This window comes from Aedes aegypti, chromosome 3 (genome assembly GCF_002204515.2).
Source record: "Aedes aegypti strain LVP_AGWG chromosome 3, AaegL5.0 Primary Assembly, whole genome shotgun sequence".
NCBI classification, from domain to species: domain Eukaryota; kingdom Metazoa; phylum Arthropoda; class Insecta; order Diptera; family Culicidae; genus Aedes; species Aedes aegypti.
In genome coordinates this window covers 153142488-153155510 of record NC_035109.1, presented here as the reverse complement: position 1 = coordinate 153155510, position 13023 = coordinate 153142488, and the positions used below count along the sequence as shown (strand labels likewise).

Below are 13023 nucleotides of genomic sequence, written 5' to 3'. Positions count from 1 at the left end.
TGGACTCGGCTCAATGAACACAAACCCGAGCGACTTGAAGTAGGTTGGAGTGGCTCAATGAACACCAAAAGCTGACTCGCAAGTGGTTGCAACCAAGTTCGAGCAGCTCGTTGAACACAGCTAATGTTTGTTTCTTCCAATAAGCCATTTTACGAGACGTTCGAATGACGTTTTCTGGCGGGCCGCTCATTGTTGTTGTTCGAAAAACTAGCATGATATCTGAATGGCGCTGGTCACATTTTTGTTGGCGATGACGACCCCGTCTCTTTCAGCGCATGATTCTACCTGGTTTACATGTATTATGTTACCTGTAGATAAAAAAATATCTTCCCTGCCTGCTGATTTCAATTTTACAAGCGAAAATTTAAAACTTTGTTACATTGCCACCAGCGCCATTGTTGAATTAGCTCCGTCCAAATGTAGCGCTAGAAAAAACGTAAATAAATCGGCCCGCCAGAAACTTTCAAAGCTGGTAAACAAACGGAAACCATATGATTCGAAACGTCTCATAAAATGGCTTATCCGCGCGCACCTTCAACAAAGCGACGATCGTTTTTTTGATGACAGATCGATTACGAGGGGTTCATCGAAGGACTTTTAGACCGATGACATATGACGCGGCGTTTCAAGCGCGCCATTAGTAAACTTTTTGAAAAAAATAATTTTGAACAGAATGATGATTCACATCATTGTAAATTCGATTTTGGCCAATGAACAGTTTGAATTCGTTCTGACGAAGGTACGGTGCTGCCATCTGGAAAAAGTTTACTCTGTGCGTGAAGCGTCGAAAATTTTACCCGGCAAGGTATATATCCTATAGGAAGTGAAATTTCAAATGCTTATATAAAATTAACCACAATAGCTATTTAAAATCTATTCAGTACATATTGATAAACTTTTGATGGGCTACATTATAGACACATTATTTTGATTTTTATATTTTCCCAATGACAATATTCTGCGGATTCTATAGCTTATCATAAATCTAACCCGTACACTTAACAGAATTTAATTAAGTTATGTTTTGAATTTTTTGGAAGCATTTGAAAATTGACTTCCTATGCCTCGCTCGCCATGTAAAGAAATCGGAGCTTCACGCATAGGATCAACTGTGGTAATGGATCATTGAAGGTAGTTTTTGCAAGTGCTCACCGCATCAAAACAAAGGCGCCACTGTATATGGGATTTAACATTGTGACAGCATTGCTGTTCTGTCAAACACAAAAGGCTACGGTGGCGCTATCTATGCTTTCCATAGCGGCCGTTTTGGTTATTTTAATGATCCATTGCTTTCGTCATCGCGAATTCCGACTCCGACATTTGCCCACTTATCAACTTTAATGTGTAACGAATTTGATTCGTTGCAATAAATCTGAATTACTGTTCTTGTTCTTGAAGACTATTGAAAAAGCATTCTACAGCGTGCTACAGTATTTGACATAAAGATTTAATTGTATAATTCAATACCAAACTTGAGTTTTCAGTCCCGCATACTTGTACAAAGTAAGTCGGATCAATCCGTAGCAGCTGTCAAATAAAATTTGTTATCATAAATTAAGTCGCATACGAGTACATACTAATTCGCAAGAAAATCTACACACTCGCATTGCATGTTATGTTTCATCATATTAACACTTCAGTCGTCGCGCTGTTGTATTTTGTACAACACTCCTGAAAAAAAAACTCGCTTTTCGTTCACAACAGCAGTGCGGTGGTTCTGGCGGTGGCAAACCGCGCGACGACTGGAAGGTTAAATATGCACGTATATCGCCTCCACTTTTGTACGTATACGGCCTTTTCACGACATCTTATACGTGAATCTTTAATTTTTTAATCATATAAGCATCGCATAACGCAAAAGGTGATTTGGTTATACGTGCATTCTGGTTGTCTGGGGTATATCGAACCGAGCACTGTTTCCTTTCATGGTTAGAATACATTAAATTTCTTCTTCTTCTGTCTGGCATTACACCTCTGCTGGGACATAGCCTGCTTCCTAGCTTAGAGTTCGTTGAGTACTTAGTTATTAATTAAGAATATTCTTTGCCAATCAATCGTATTTTTTATGAGGTTTATAATAAGTAGAATGGATCAACATTGCAACAGCGGAAGTATATGGAATATGCTTAAACACCCTATACCGATGTGGGGTATTTAGAGGTGCGGGCGAACATCAAATTAGTATTTGTGATAACATCAGTTTTGAAGTGGTAGTTGTGCAATACCAACTTCGGCGAGCCGAAAGTTCACGAAGTAGCCGAAGATGACGTCACGTTGAGAAAGCTGCGAACAAAATTTTTCGCAGCCTTGTCGTCACCATCAGCTGATCGTTTTGTTTACAACTTTTTCGTGACTAATACAAGCAAACACATACTAAGAGCCAGACCTGTTATATATGACATTGACCCTATACCCCAAGCCTTAGCAAAAAGCTTGAAAAATCCTCAATAAGCATATTATTGAGGCACCCGGAGTAAGTGACAATCCAAAGACATTTTTAATAGTATTGAAAACATTTTGATGTTTTTAACATAGAATTTTATAATTTAACAAGAATATAGTGGAAGATATTTTTTTTATGGTATTCAGTTGGAGCTGCCTGACAGCTTAACTTGTCAAGGCTGAACCTTCGGTCTGGCTTTTGCCAAATTTCCCTTCATCCAGGACCAATACTCAGACGGACTAGGCAATGGCGCCCACATGAACACTGCTTTTTTATTAGTATTGTGACGTGGTAGTTTTTGAAAAGTACCCATATTCCCTTGCTTCTGAGAAAAGGAAGCATTGTGAAAGTCAGCAGCTCCATCAGAATTTGTTTGAAATAGTAGTGTAGTAATGTCATTACTAATACTGTCTAGTCGAAATGGTTTTGAATAATTTGTCATTCAAGTGCTATTCTGATTACTCCTGTCTTTTACGTAAGATTAGAATCTTAAATGTCAATAATTGTCGTCAAGTCTTAACAAAATTAGGCTGTTCAGTAAGAGTTCTAGTTGATTTCATTTTTTGTTGTTAAAAGTATTTATTGGTCATTACGTTCATATTCCCTTAAAGAAAAAAGTCGCTTTCCTTGTCTGTTCAACAATTGGGTTCATTCTACGACTGGCGTGAGGTGACAATTGTCGGCGTCGTATAGCGAGGTGACAATTCTCGACTCGAGTGAAGTGACTCCCCATTTGATTTACACGGCGAGTCACTTCATTCGAGTCGAGAATTGTCACCTCGCTATGCGACACCGACAATTGTCACCTCACGCCAGTCGTAGAATAAACCCAAATTTTTCGAAACTAGCAAGTGTACCGTAATGATCGATCTCAGCGTCTTACTTTCCATAGTCATTTTTATAGTGAATATTGAAGAGTAAAGTTACCTTAGGCTTCTATTACAGTCTCCTACAAGATTCACTTTTCGGTGGCAAATGCAATGCTTCACAACGCCTACTTTCTACTTGTAAATTTTGCGAAAATGAAGCTGGAATTAGATTATTTATACCGCTGTTACAAAAGAGGTATTTCTTATTATGGCAATTGGGTTAATTCTACGAGTGGCGTGAGGTGACAATTGTCGGTGTCGTATAGCGAGGTGACAATTCTCGACTCGAGTGAAGTGACTCTCCATTTGATTTGCACGGCGAGTCACTTCACTCGAGTCGACAATTGTCACCTCGCTATACGACACCGACAATTCTCACCTGACGCCAGTCGTAGAATAAACCCAAATGTAAAAACCATATTAAAATAAGATTGTCACCACTTATTTCTACTCAGTGAATCTACTAGTCATTTTCCCAAGAGTTCCTAAGTATTCCCTACGTCGTATATGATAACGATGTATCTAGCTAGCTAATAGTAAGAGTGGCTACGGATCATTCTGGTTAGCAAAAGGCAAACTGAACGTCACCAATAGTATTAATGTCCACTTCGAATAGATTAATTATTTGAAATGGGCATCAATTCTATCAATGACGCAGAATGTCCGTTGGATCACATCCGAGATATTATTGCGTCTAAGCCATATGAATTATGACGCGGCTTTAAGCAAAAAATGCCAAAATGTGATACCTACCACCACTACAGGTTACGCCTTTGGTTTCCATCATATGGGCTAATGGATTATGCCCTCCCATCGCGGCAAGGTCGCATAACCAAGGGGAGGGATATAGTGGAAGATATTGTATAAAAAAAGAGGTTTGTTCTTCTCCATTTTCACTAATATAATACTTGCAATATTATTCTGTTAATAAGAGATTGCAAGCCAAATTTTACCACACCGGCTTGCAAGGAGTAGGAAAAAACGGGACAAATGAATTTCAAAAACGAGACATTTTGAGATGCTCTAATATACCTAACGTATTCTCTCCAATACATTGTGTTTTTCTGTATTAAAAGGCAGTGATAATTGTTCTTAGAAATTCGAACTCATTTTTAGAAAAATGGCCACCGTTAAATCGCAGACAAACAGACGTCACACTCTTCATTGTCCATCGACCACCTTTTTAACAGTCGTTTCAAATATATGGTAGGTGGCCAATCCGCCACCCGCGGCGCTCGCATCGTTTTTATTCGCGTTTGACGTTTACATACTACCGCCATCTGTTGGCCCGTCGGCCAAATACACTAATCAAAATCTTCAGATAATTGAATGAAATTAATTTGACAATATTTAAATTTTATAGGCAAATTGAAAAAGTAAGGAAGCACAATACGTCATTAATATCAATAGGGTCCTAAAGGCCTGTCCCAATCTTAGTGCCAAACGTTTAAGTTTAGGCCAAAAACACATGTTTACTCAATTTTTTAGTGTTTTTCTTTTGCTGTGGTGTTTTTGTCGATAAGGCGAACGTCAAACATGATCTTAAGTATCTAGGTTTATTTATGGACCCAATTTTTAAATAGAAGTTTAAATATGATATAGCCGTTATTTGAGCGGGAAAAATTGCTAAAGTAGTTGCAGTAACATGCTTTTTCGTGTTATCAAATAAAAACAAGTTTTCATTAAACATTTTAGGACCCTATTGTCTCTTACGTCCGTCACATAGTAGAGATTTTTTGGACTATTTTTTGTCTTTTAGACAAATTTGAAGAATTCTTTAACATTTGAGAATCGAGAATTACCCTTATCGCTCCTTAAGACAGCTGGGGAGTAGGAAAAGATGATTTCTTAGATACCTCAAGAGCGTTGCAAACACCTCTTAACATTCTAGATGGAATCAGGACAAAATTAATGTTGTTAATAGAATCTATATATTTTATTAACAAGATATTTAATCCTAGGCTAGATCTATGGCCTCATAGCCCGTCTGAAGGAATTCAATATTGAAGGGATCATCGAGTCAGGAAGGTATCGAGTTATAGAATACAAAACCAGTGCAAATGCTATGCAAGGGACCATCGAGGTAGACATGAAAACCAACTTTTACTAATATCGAGTAAGGGAGAGTTTACTGTATAACCATGAGATTATAAGTGACTAACTTGGGGATGGGATTCGATCCCAGGTCCTCGGAATAAGGAATAGTCCTTGAGTTGAACTCATGACATCACTTTAGTGAGCAAAGATACTAGCTGTTGGATTACCGATCTCGATTATATTTGAGAAGTTATTTACAGTTGAAGATTTCGAAAACATAAGCTGAAGATTGCTAAAGAAATAAGTTCAGAGCCATAAACTGTATTCTAACTTAGAATACCTAAGTTTTCATAATGGGTTATATCGGCCTGATTTGCTACTCGCCACATAGTAACGCACTTGCACTAGTGTATATATGATGATGATAATGACAATCACGCCTACCAGATATTTTTTTGATTAATACTTTCATTTACGAGAAATTTTAAGTTAGATGTCTTTCTCCATACAAAATAAAACGAGAAAACTTCTGCTGATCAACTGTGGACAAAGGCAAAGCAGGAAGTCATCTAAAGTTCATTAGTTGGCTCATAAGAAGCTAATTAAGTAGTTCCTAAAATATTCGAGACGTCTTTTGAACGTAATGCTTGGTGGACACCTTACATATATTTGAAAAATTACTTGGCGAGAACTTCGCAGATTCTTGTGGAATACCTGGAAATAGCTGGAGAAAACATTCATATCTTATTAAAATCTTTCGATATGATTCTCGAAGAAATTTCTCGAATATCTCTTAATAATTTCTGAATTCTCAACTATAAGATTTTACAAAAAATTCAAAACTTCGTTATCTTACACTTGGAAAGACGGTACACTCCTTGCAAATTGTTACTGGATTCAGTGAATCCAGAAGATTTGAGTATAATTCTTGCATTTGCTGTTACTTTTTGGTTGCCTACCAAGAATATATTTCAAAATACAGTCAACTCTTTCTTACTCGATATTGAAAGAACCATCGGGTTAGGGAGGTATCGAGATACAGAACACATATCATTAAATTTTTGAACTTTTCATTATTTTGAAATATTCGAAATAGCAATTTTTTGAACGGTATTCATCTAAAATCATGGCCTTGAAATGAGTGGTTAACCTTAATTTTACTATCAGCATAATTGAAATACTTAAATTTATAAAAGTCATTGGCATTTGGAGAAGATTTGAATATTTTCATGAAAATATCGAGTTAGAGAGGTAAAACTACATAGGAAACTGAAACAAATTGCATCGAGCTAGAGAACATCGCGTAAGGGAGGTCATCGACGCTAGATTGAAGGGACCGCGCGTTCCATCACGCAGAGAAATCATTTGTTAACTTGACAAAATTCGTATTAGATTCAACAAAATGTATTATTGTCTGACGGCCTACCACCGTTTCTGTTGTTCTATAGTATCAAGAACAATTTGTATTACACCTTTTTATTAAATTTATTAGAGTATGTTTAAGAGAAAAAACTACTAATTGGACCTTAACACTTCACTTTTGCAAAAAAAAAAATAAATACTAAAATCACTAGTAAGGCGAGCAAATACCTTTAAACTCTAATATGTTGCTTATCTGTTTCGTCTGGGACTTACAGACTCCAACAGTGTCGAGTACTCGACTTGAAGAGCGCATGGATTTATTATTTATACTAGAAAAATGTGTAGGTATGTGTGGGTATGTAATCGCATACAGGAGGTCATTTTTAAATGGTGTACCTAATCAAATAAAAGGATCGTCAAAATTACAAATTCCTGCGTGTTTGGCAGGTGGTCAATTGATGTGTTTGTGTATTGTATGTGTGAAGGTTAGGTATAAGGTTAAAACCCAAGAGTACCCATTTCCTTGAACATTTTTTAGTAATTTGTTTTGTTTAAAAATTTCTATGCTTTCCGCTACGTCAAGCTTCCAAGGATTTGAAGAATGTCGTAAGAGTTTAATATGTTTTGTGTTTAAGAAATGTTGTTCATTGTAAATATGTTCTGCAACTTTTGATTTGAAATGGTGTTATAAGACCTCTTTTTTGACCCCGGAACCTCACCGCTCGGTTTCAGAAGGAAACCGGCCTACAGCCCCACCCGGATAAAAAATACAATACAAAAACAATATAACGTATTGTAACAGTACCATTCAATATATTGGAAATATAATACAATATATTGTAAAATGACAATACAATTACAGTACAATATATTGTTTTAAACAGTTCACTGTATGGTGTATGAGATTTTTGCAATATAATGTATGGGTGGTTAAGTATCGTAACAATACAAATATAGATATTTTCTCATACAAACATTTTGAAAATATAATACGATATATTGTTCATGTATTGTCTTGATTAGCGATTCGTGTATTGTTGTACAATACAAAAACAATTCAACGAACTGTATCATGGTCGTTACAGCTAATGTCAAGTGACTTCTAAAAAACTACTTATTTTTACTTTTTGAATATTTTTCACCCAACATTTCTTGCTTTCTGAACTTGTTTTGTTTATTTCTTTCAACAAAGTTACATAGAAAAAAGCAACAGTTGTTTTACGCGAAAATAGGAATTTGACCAAAATTGTAAGGTATAAAACCAATTAAAAACAATACAATGTTCTGTTACAATATATTATATTGTTTTTGAATTGTATACCCAAACAAGAATAATATTGCTTCGACATTCAATTACAATATGCTGTATTGTATCCAATACGTTATATTGTACATTAATGGTTTATTCCATTCACTGAATGATACGTTTTTATCCGGGCAGGCTGCTGGTCTAGAGCCAACGGCAGCCTCCAGGGTGGGCTTTCACGACCTCTTCTGGTTCCGGGTCTCAGGGTGATGTGTGTACCGGGGGGAGTTTTCGGAGTGCAGGAACCTAAATTCAACACAGGTACTTACGGTCAACCGGTTGTAAATAGTCCTTGGATTCACTGGCCAGGGAATTCCCGACGATGACGAGGGGATGGCTTTGATGGAGGATCTCTACGGCGACAGAATGGGTGGCTTCGATGATGAACGGTGTGGCGGCGGAGGTGGGAGGAGTGAACAGCAGCAGCGGCACCGTTGGAGCCCTGGATGGCACGAAGAAGGGTCGATCGCTTCCCGAAGGTGGTAATCGTGCCTATTCTGCGCGGCGTGTGAGGTGACACGAGTCGAATGAGGTGACAATTGTCGACTCGCTCCCATTTGATTAACATTAGTCGTCTCACGTCACTCGCGGTGAGAGCGAGTCGTCTCGACTCACACGCCGTGCAGAATAAGCACAAATGACAGCGCTCAGGACTTGATTAGCCTTAACGTGGAATTCCGCAAGAGGTCCCCGTTCTCGGGTGATAGAGCACCTCCCGCAAATGGATGCTACGTAGATGACGGCCGTAGCTCTAAGTTTGCGGGTTCAGTCGGCCGGAACGTACTTTGCGACCCCGGGGATGACCGACGGTTCGATAAAAATCGGACGCTAATACTTGGCACAGCGTTTCTCCTTGACACACGTGGGTGGTTATTATCACTCCGAGTTTGTTGCTTGGGCTTAGAAACCTTGTGCTCGATTGCCTGTTGGTTATCTACTGACTCCTCAGTTTCATCCGATCGCGCCTTTTCCCTTCACAATTAACCGAATACTCGCTCGTGTCTCTATTTCCGCCCACACCCAGCTATCGTTCAGTGGAGGCGATCACCACACTCATGCACCCAGTTTTGCTCTTCATACGCATCAAGCCCAGGCGGGAAGTATGAATTGACCGTTAGGGTTTCGCTTTAACTTTACAATATATTCCCTAATTTCCTAGCACTCATAATTAATTGCAAGCAAATGTTACCCGCCGGTAACAGTGTACAAGACCTTTTTCTGTGTCTTTGTGTGCTTTAGTAACTTCTGCTACGTGTTCTTTAAAGCGTGTATTGAGAGTGCGTTTCGTTTGTCCTATGTAATTTTGTTACAGTGGTCGCATGTAATTTGGTAAACGCCTGATTTATATAAACTGTCAATTTGGTCTTTCGTTGAACCTAGGAGAGTTGGTTGTTTCCACTGGTAAAAACTAACTCAAACCCAAACCTTTGTAGGATTGGGCGTAGCTTTTTTGTTTCATAGTTGTAGTTGACGGCTATACGTTTGAGTGTTGGTTGTTCTTGTGTCAGAGTAGTTAGTGAACGTCTGTATTGTTCTCGTGTTCTTTTGTCAATGAGTTGTTGTATTGTTTGTTTTGTGTAACCGTTTAATTGACCTGTTTCAAAAATGTTGTTAAGTTCCTTTCTTCTATCAGTTTCACTGAGGGGGATTGTCAGCATCGTAAGTGAATTCAATGTTTTTGTGAGCCTTATTAATAGTTTGAAGTATGACCATTAGTGTGGGACAGAAATTAGATTCTTGCTCCAGTCAACTTTTTGGATTGCATTTAGGTCCCATAACAACTGTGCAAAATTTCAGCTCGATCGGTGAAACTATATTTTAGCGCCAGCCGTTCAAAGTTTGTATAGGATTTACTATGAGAAAACTTACTTTTGCAAAGAAAAATCGCCAGGGGGGGGGGGACCTGCCCATTGATCTCTATAAAAATTCTGAATACATTCCTCGATAGGTATTTCTATGATGAAGAATATTGCCGAAGACCTCGAAACAATCCGACACTTGTGAAAAAAGTTATTCAATAAAAATCTATTTGCAAGGCGGCGTTGATGAACACGTAAAGGAATAACAATAATAACAAAATCAGGCAAATTTTCCGAATAGTCTATGTTTAATAACTTTTTTCACAAGTATCGGATTGCTTTGCGGTCTTCGGCAATGTTGTTCATCATAAAATACCTATCGAGATCTGTTTTCAGAATTTTTATAGAAGGCAATGGGCGACCTCTGACGATTTTAAATTGCAAAAGTAAGTTTTCCCATAGTAAATCCCATATACAAACTTTGAACGGCTGGCGCTAAAATATAGTTTCACCGATCGAGCTGAAATTTTGCACAGTTGGTATGGGACTGCAATCCAAAAAGTGGACTGGAGCGAGAATCAAAATTTTTCATATAACCGTGTCCCAGGCTAATGACCATGACCATGCTGAGGGTCGTGGGTTCGAGTCCCGCTGGTCAAGGATCTTTTCGTAATGGAAATTTTCTCGATTCCTAGGGCATAGAGTATCTTCGTACTTGCCACACGATATACACATGCAAAAATGGTCAATCGGCAAAGAAAGCTCTCAGTTAATAACTGTGGAAGTGCTCATAAGAAAACTAATCTGAGAAGCAGCCCAACTAACATCAGTAGCTGAACAGCAGTCTATACAGCTGAAATTAGCTTAAGACTGATTTGTTCGACCCTTATTCCGCAAAAATGTTTGTTGGGAGGCTCTGTCCCAGTTGGGACGTAACGCCAGAAAGAAGAAGAAAGTTTGAAGTAAGATTGGTTTTTAACTATACTGTTTTTGCAAAAGTGGTGTTAAAGTTCAATTGGTAATATTTGTATATTTAATTTTCAAATGTTATGTTAACTACTATTGCAACATTTTTTATACCTCAATCAAGGCGTCATCTCACGTCATCGTTCGGGGTTGAAAGACTACGTTTTTTGTCGAGGAAGAAAAACAAAAGTAATCGTAAACGGCTACAAAATGAAATTCACACTTACCCTGGCTACTATAACAGATCTGTGGGTTTATTCTACAAGTGGCGTGTCGTGAGAATTGTCGGTCTCGTATAGCGAGGTGACAATTATCGACTCTCCATTTGATTTACACGGCGAGTCACTTCACTCGAGTCGAGTACCGTCACCTCGCTTTGCGAGACCGGCAATTCTCACCTCACGCCACTCATAGAATAAGTCCACTAATAAAGACGAAGCATTATTGATGATTTTCTCACCAACTTTAATCACTAAAATTAAGCAGCCATTTACTGCAATACTACAAACTATTTTTTGAATAAAAAATGTATGTCTAGTTGAATTAATTACATTCAATAATTGTTTATAAACATTCAAATTTCTCTGCGTGATCGAGTTAGGGAAAACATCGAGATACCGAATATCGAGTAAGGGAGAGTTGACTTATTATAAAATTTTTGGAAAGCTTCCATATACTTTCATTTTGAGAACACTAATTTCAAGGAGTTGATTGGTCCCCACCCAATCACGCGGCTCTGGATATCGTCAACCACTATAAAAGCTGTTCACAGCTCGTGTGTGTTCCTGCTTTTCTATCAATGCGAGTTTGCCATATCGTTTATTGATTGAATGGAAAAAAATCTTGGTTTCTTACTTTAGTCTTTGAACAACTCTCTGAAATTCTTTGGAAAATAACTGCAACGTAGTTGAATATCGTTGCAGACAACACATCAGGTTATTTTTGATTCGTCATTCAAATTTTAACCAATTTGGATCGATACTGATTCTCTAACATGAAAATTTTGAATGCGAAAACAGCATTTGGATACTAACTTTCGTCATTATTCAAAGTTATCCGACAAATTGTACACTTAATTTTCAAATTTTCTGAAAATCCTTTCAGTATTGAAACATCGTACGAGAACAAAAAATTCCTTTCATCATTGTGCTGGAAAGATGGCACTTAGAGAGTCTTATTGAATTTATCTGTTTTACATATGGTCGGCATTAAGGGCCCTATTTTATAAGTCGAGTCGATCAAAAACGACTCGACTGGAGTGACTGTCGACCAAAAATTTCGCTCGAGTCAGCTCTGTCACTCGAGTTTATCGACAGTTGTCACTTTATGTGACTGGATTACTATGGGAGTCGACGGGTGACATCTGAAATACCGTGCCAGTACCATATTATAGACAGCGCCATATTCTGAACGGTCCGTTCCTAATGTTGAACATTCATTGTTTTTACATCCAAAATAGTAAACTGTCAGTTCCAAACATGATTCATTGTAATGTTTCGAAACTAAAATACATGGTTAAGTTGTTTTTTCAACAAATATTATACGTAAAGTTCGTTTGCTGTCTATAATAAGGAAAAATGTGTGTTCATAATTAGGACCATGGATGTATATGGCGTCCATAATTAGGAACATGCATGCGTCAGACTAACATATGATTTTTTAAATAATTGATAATTGATGGACGTTTTATTTTAATCTATACGTTTATTTAGGTATTAGACAAATGCAATGGCAAGACAAACCAATATCCCAGCTGTTGAAATCCTTAATAATTTAAGTTATTCAAATTGGATTTTCTTAACCGTTCAGAATATGGTGCTTGCACGGTATGCATGCTTGCTTTGATCGACAATGACTACAGATGAGTCACATGAAACCGTTCGATTTACAAAATAGACCCCTAAGTCAGAGTGGACCAAGTGACATTTTTCATATTTTGAGAAAAAATGGGTTTAAATTCCAACGCTCTGTAATTTTTTAACTCGTTTAAATTTTGGTTAAATATTTCTACACATCTTTGTGTTACTTCCAAACAATATAATGTGAAGTGATAATCATGAAAAATCATAATCCAAACCTCTGATAGAACGATTTTCTGATGGACTATGTGTACTTGGTCCACTCTGACTGAAATAAAGACCACCGTTCAGTGAGTTGGTTCACTCTGACTGAACAACTTCTAGGAAAATAACAATCATTCAATGCGTGCATGGTCAAACTGGGTGCTTATCTCTAGGATAA

At 37.6% G+C, this 13023-nt stretch overlaps 1 protein-coding gene across 1 annotated transcript in view; it reads right to left on the bottom strand.

Annotated features, from left to right (window-relative positions):
- The window catches only part of LOC5577948 (U7 snRNA-associated Sm-like protein LSm10), a 52157-nt gene extending 51575 nt beyond the window's left edge, over positions 1-582 (bottom strand). Inside the window, exons 1-2 of the mRNA XM_021852771.1 lie at positions 523-582; positions 126-141 (exon numbers count right to left, since the gene is read on the bottom strand). The gene's annotated coding sequence lies outside the window, so the exon portion shown is untranslated. The remainder of the gene's footprint in view (positions 1-125; positions 142-522) is intronic.
- Between the last annotated feature and the right edge of the window lie 12441 nt (positions 583-13023).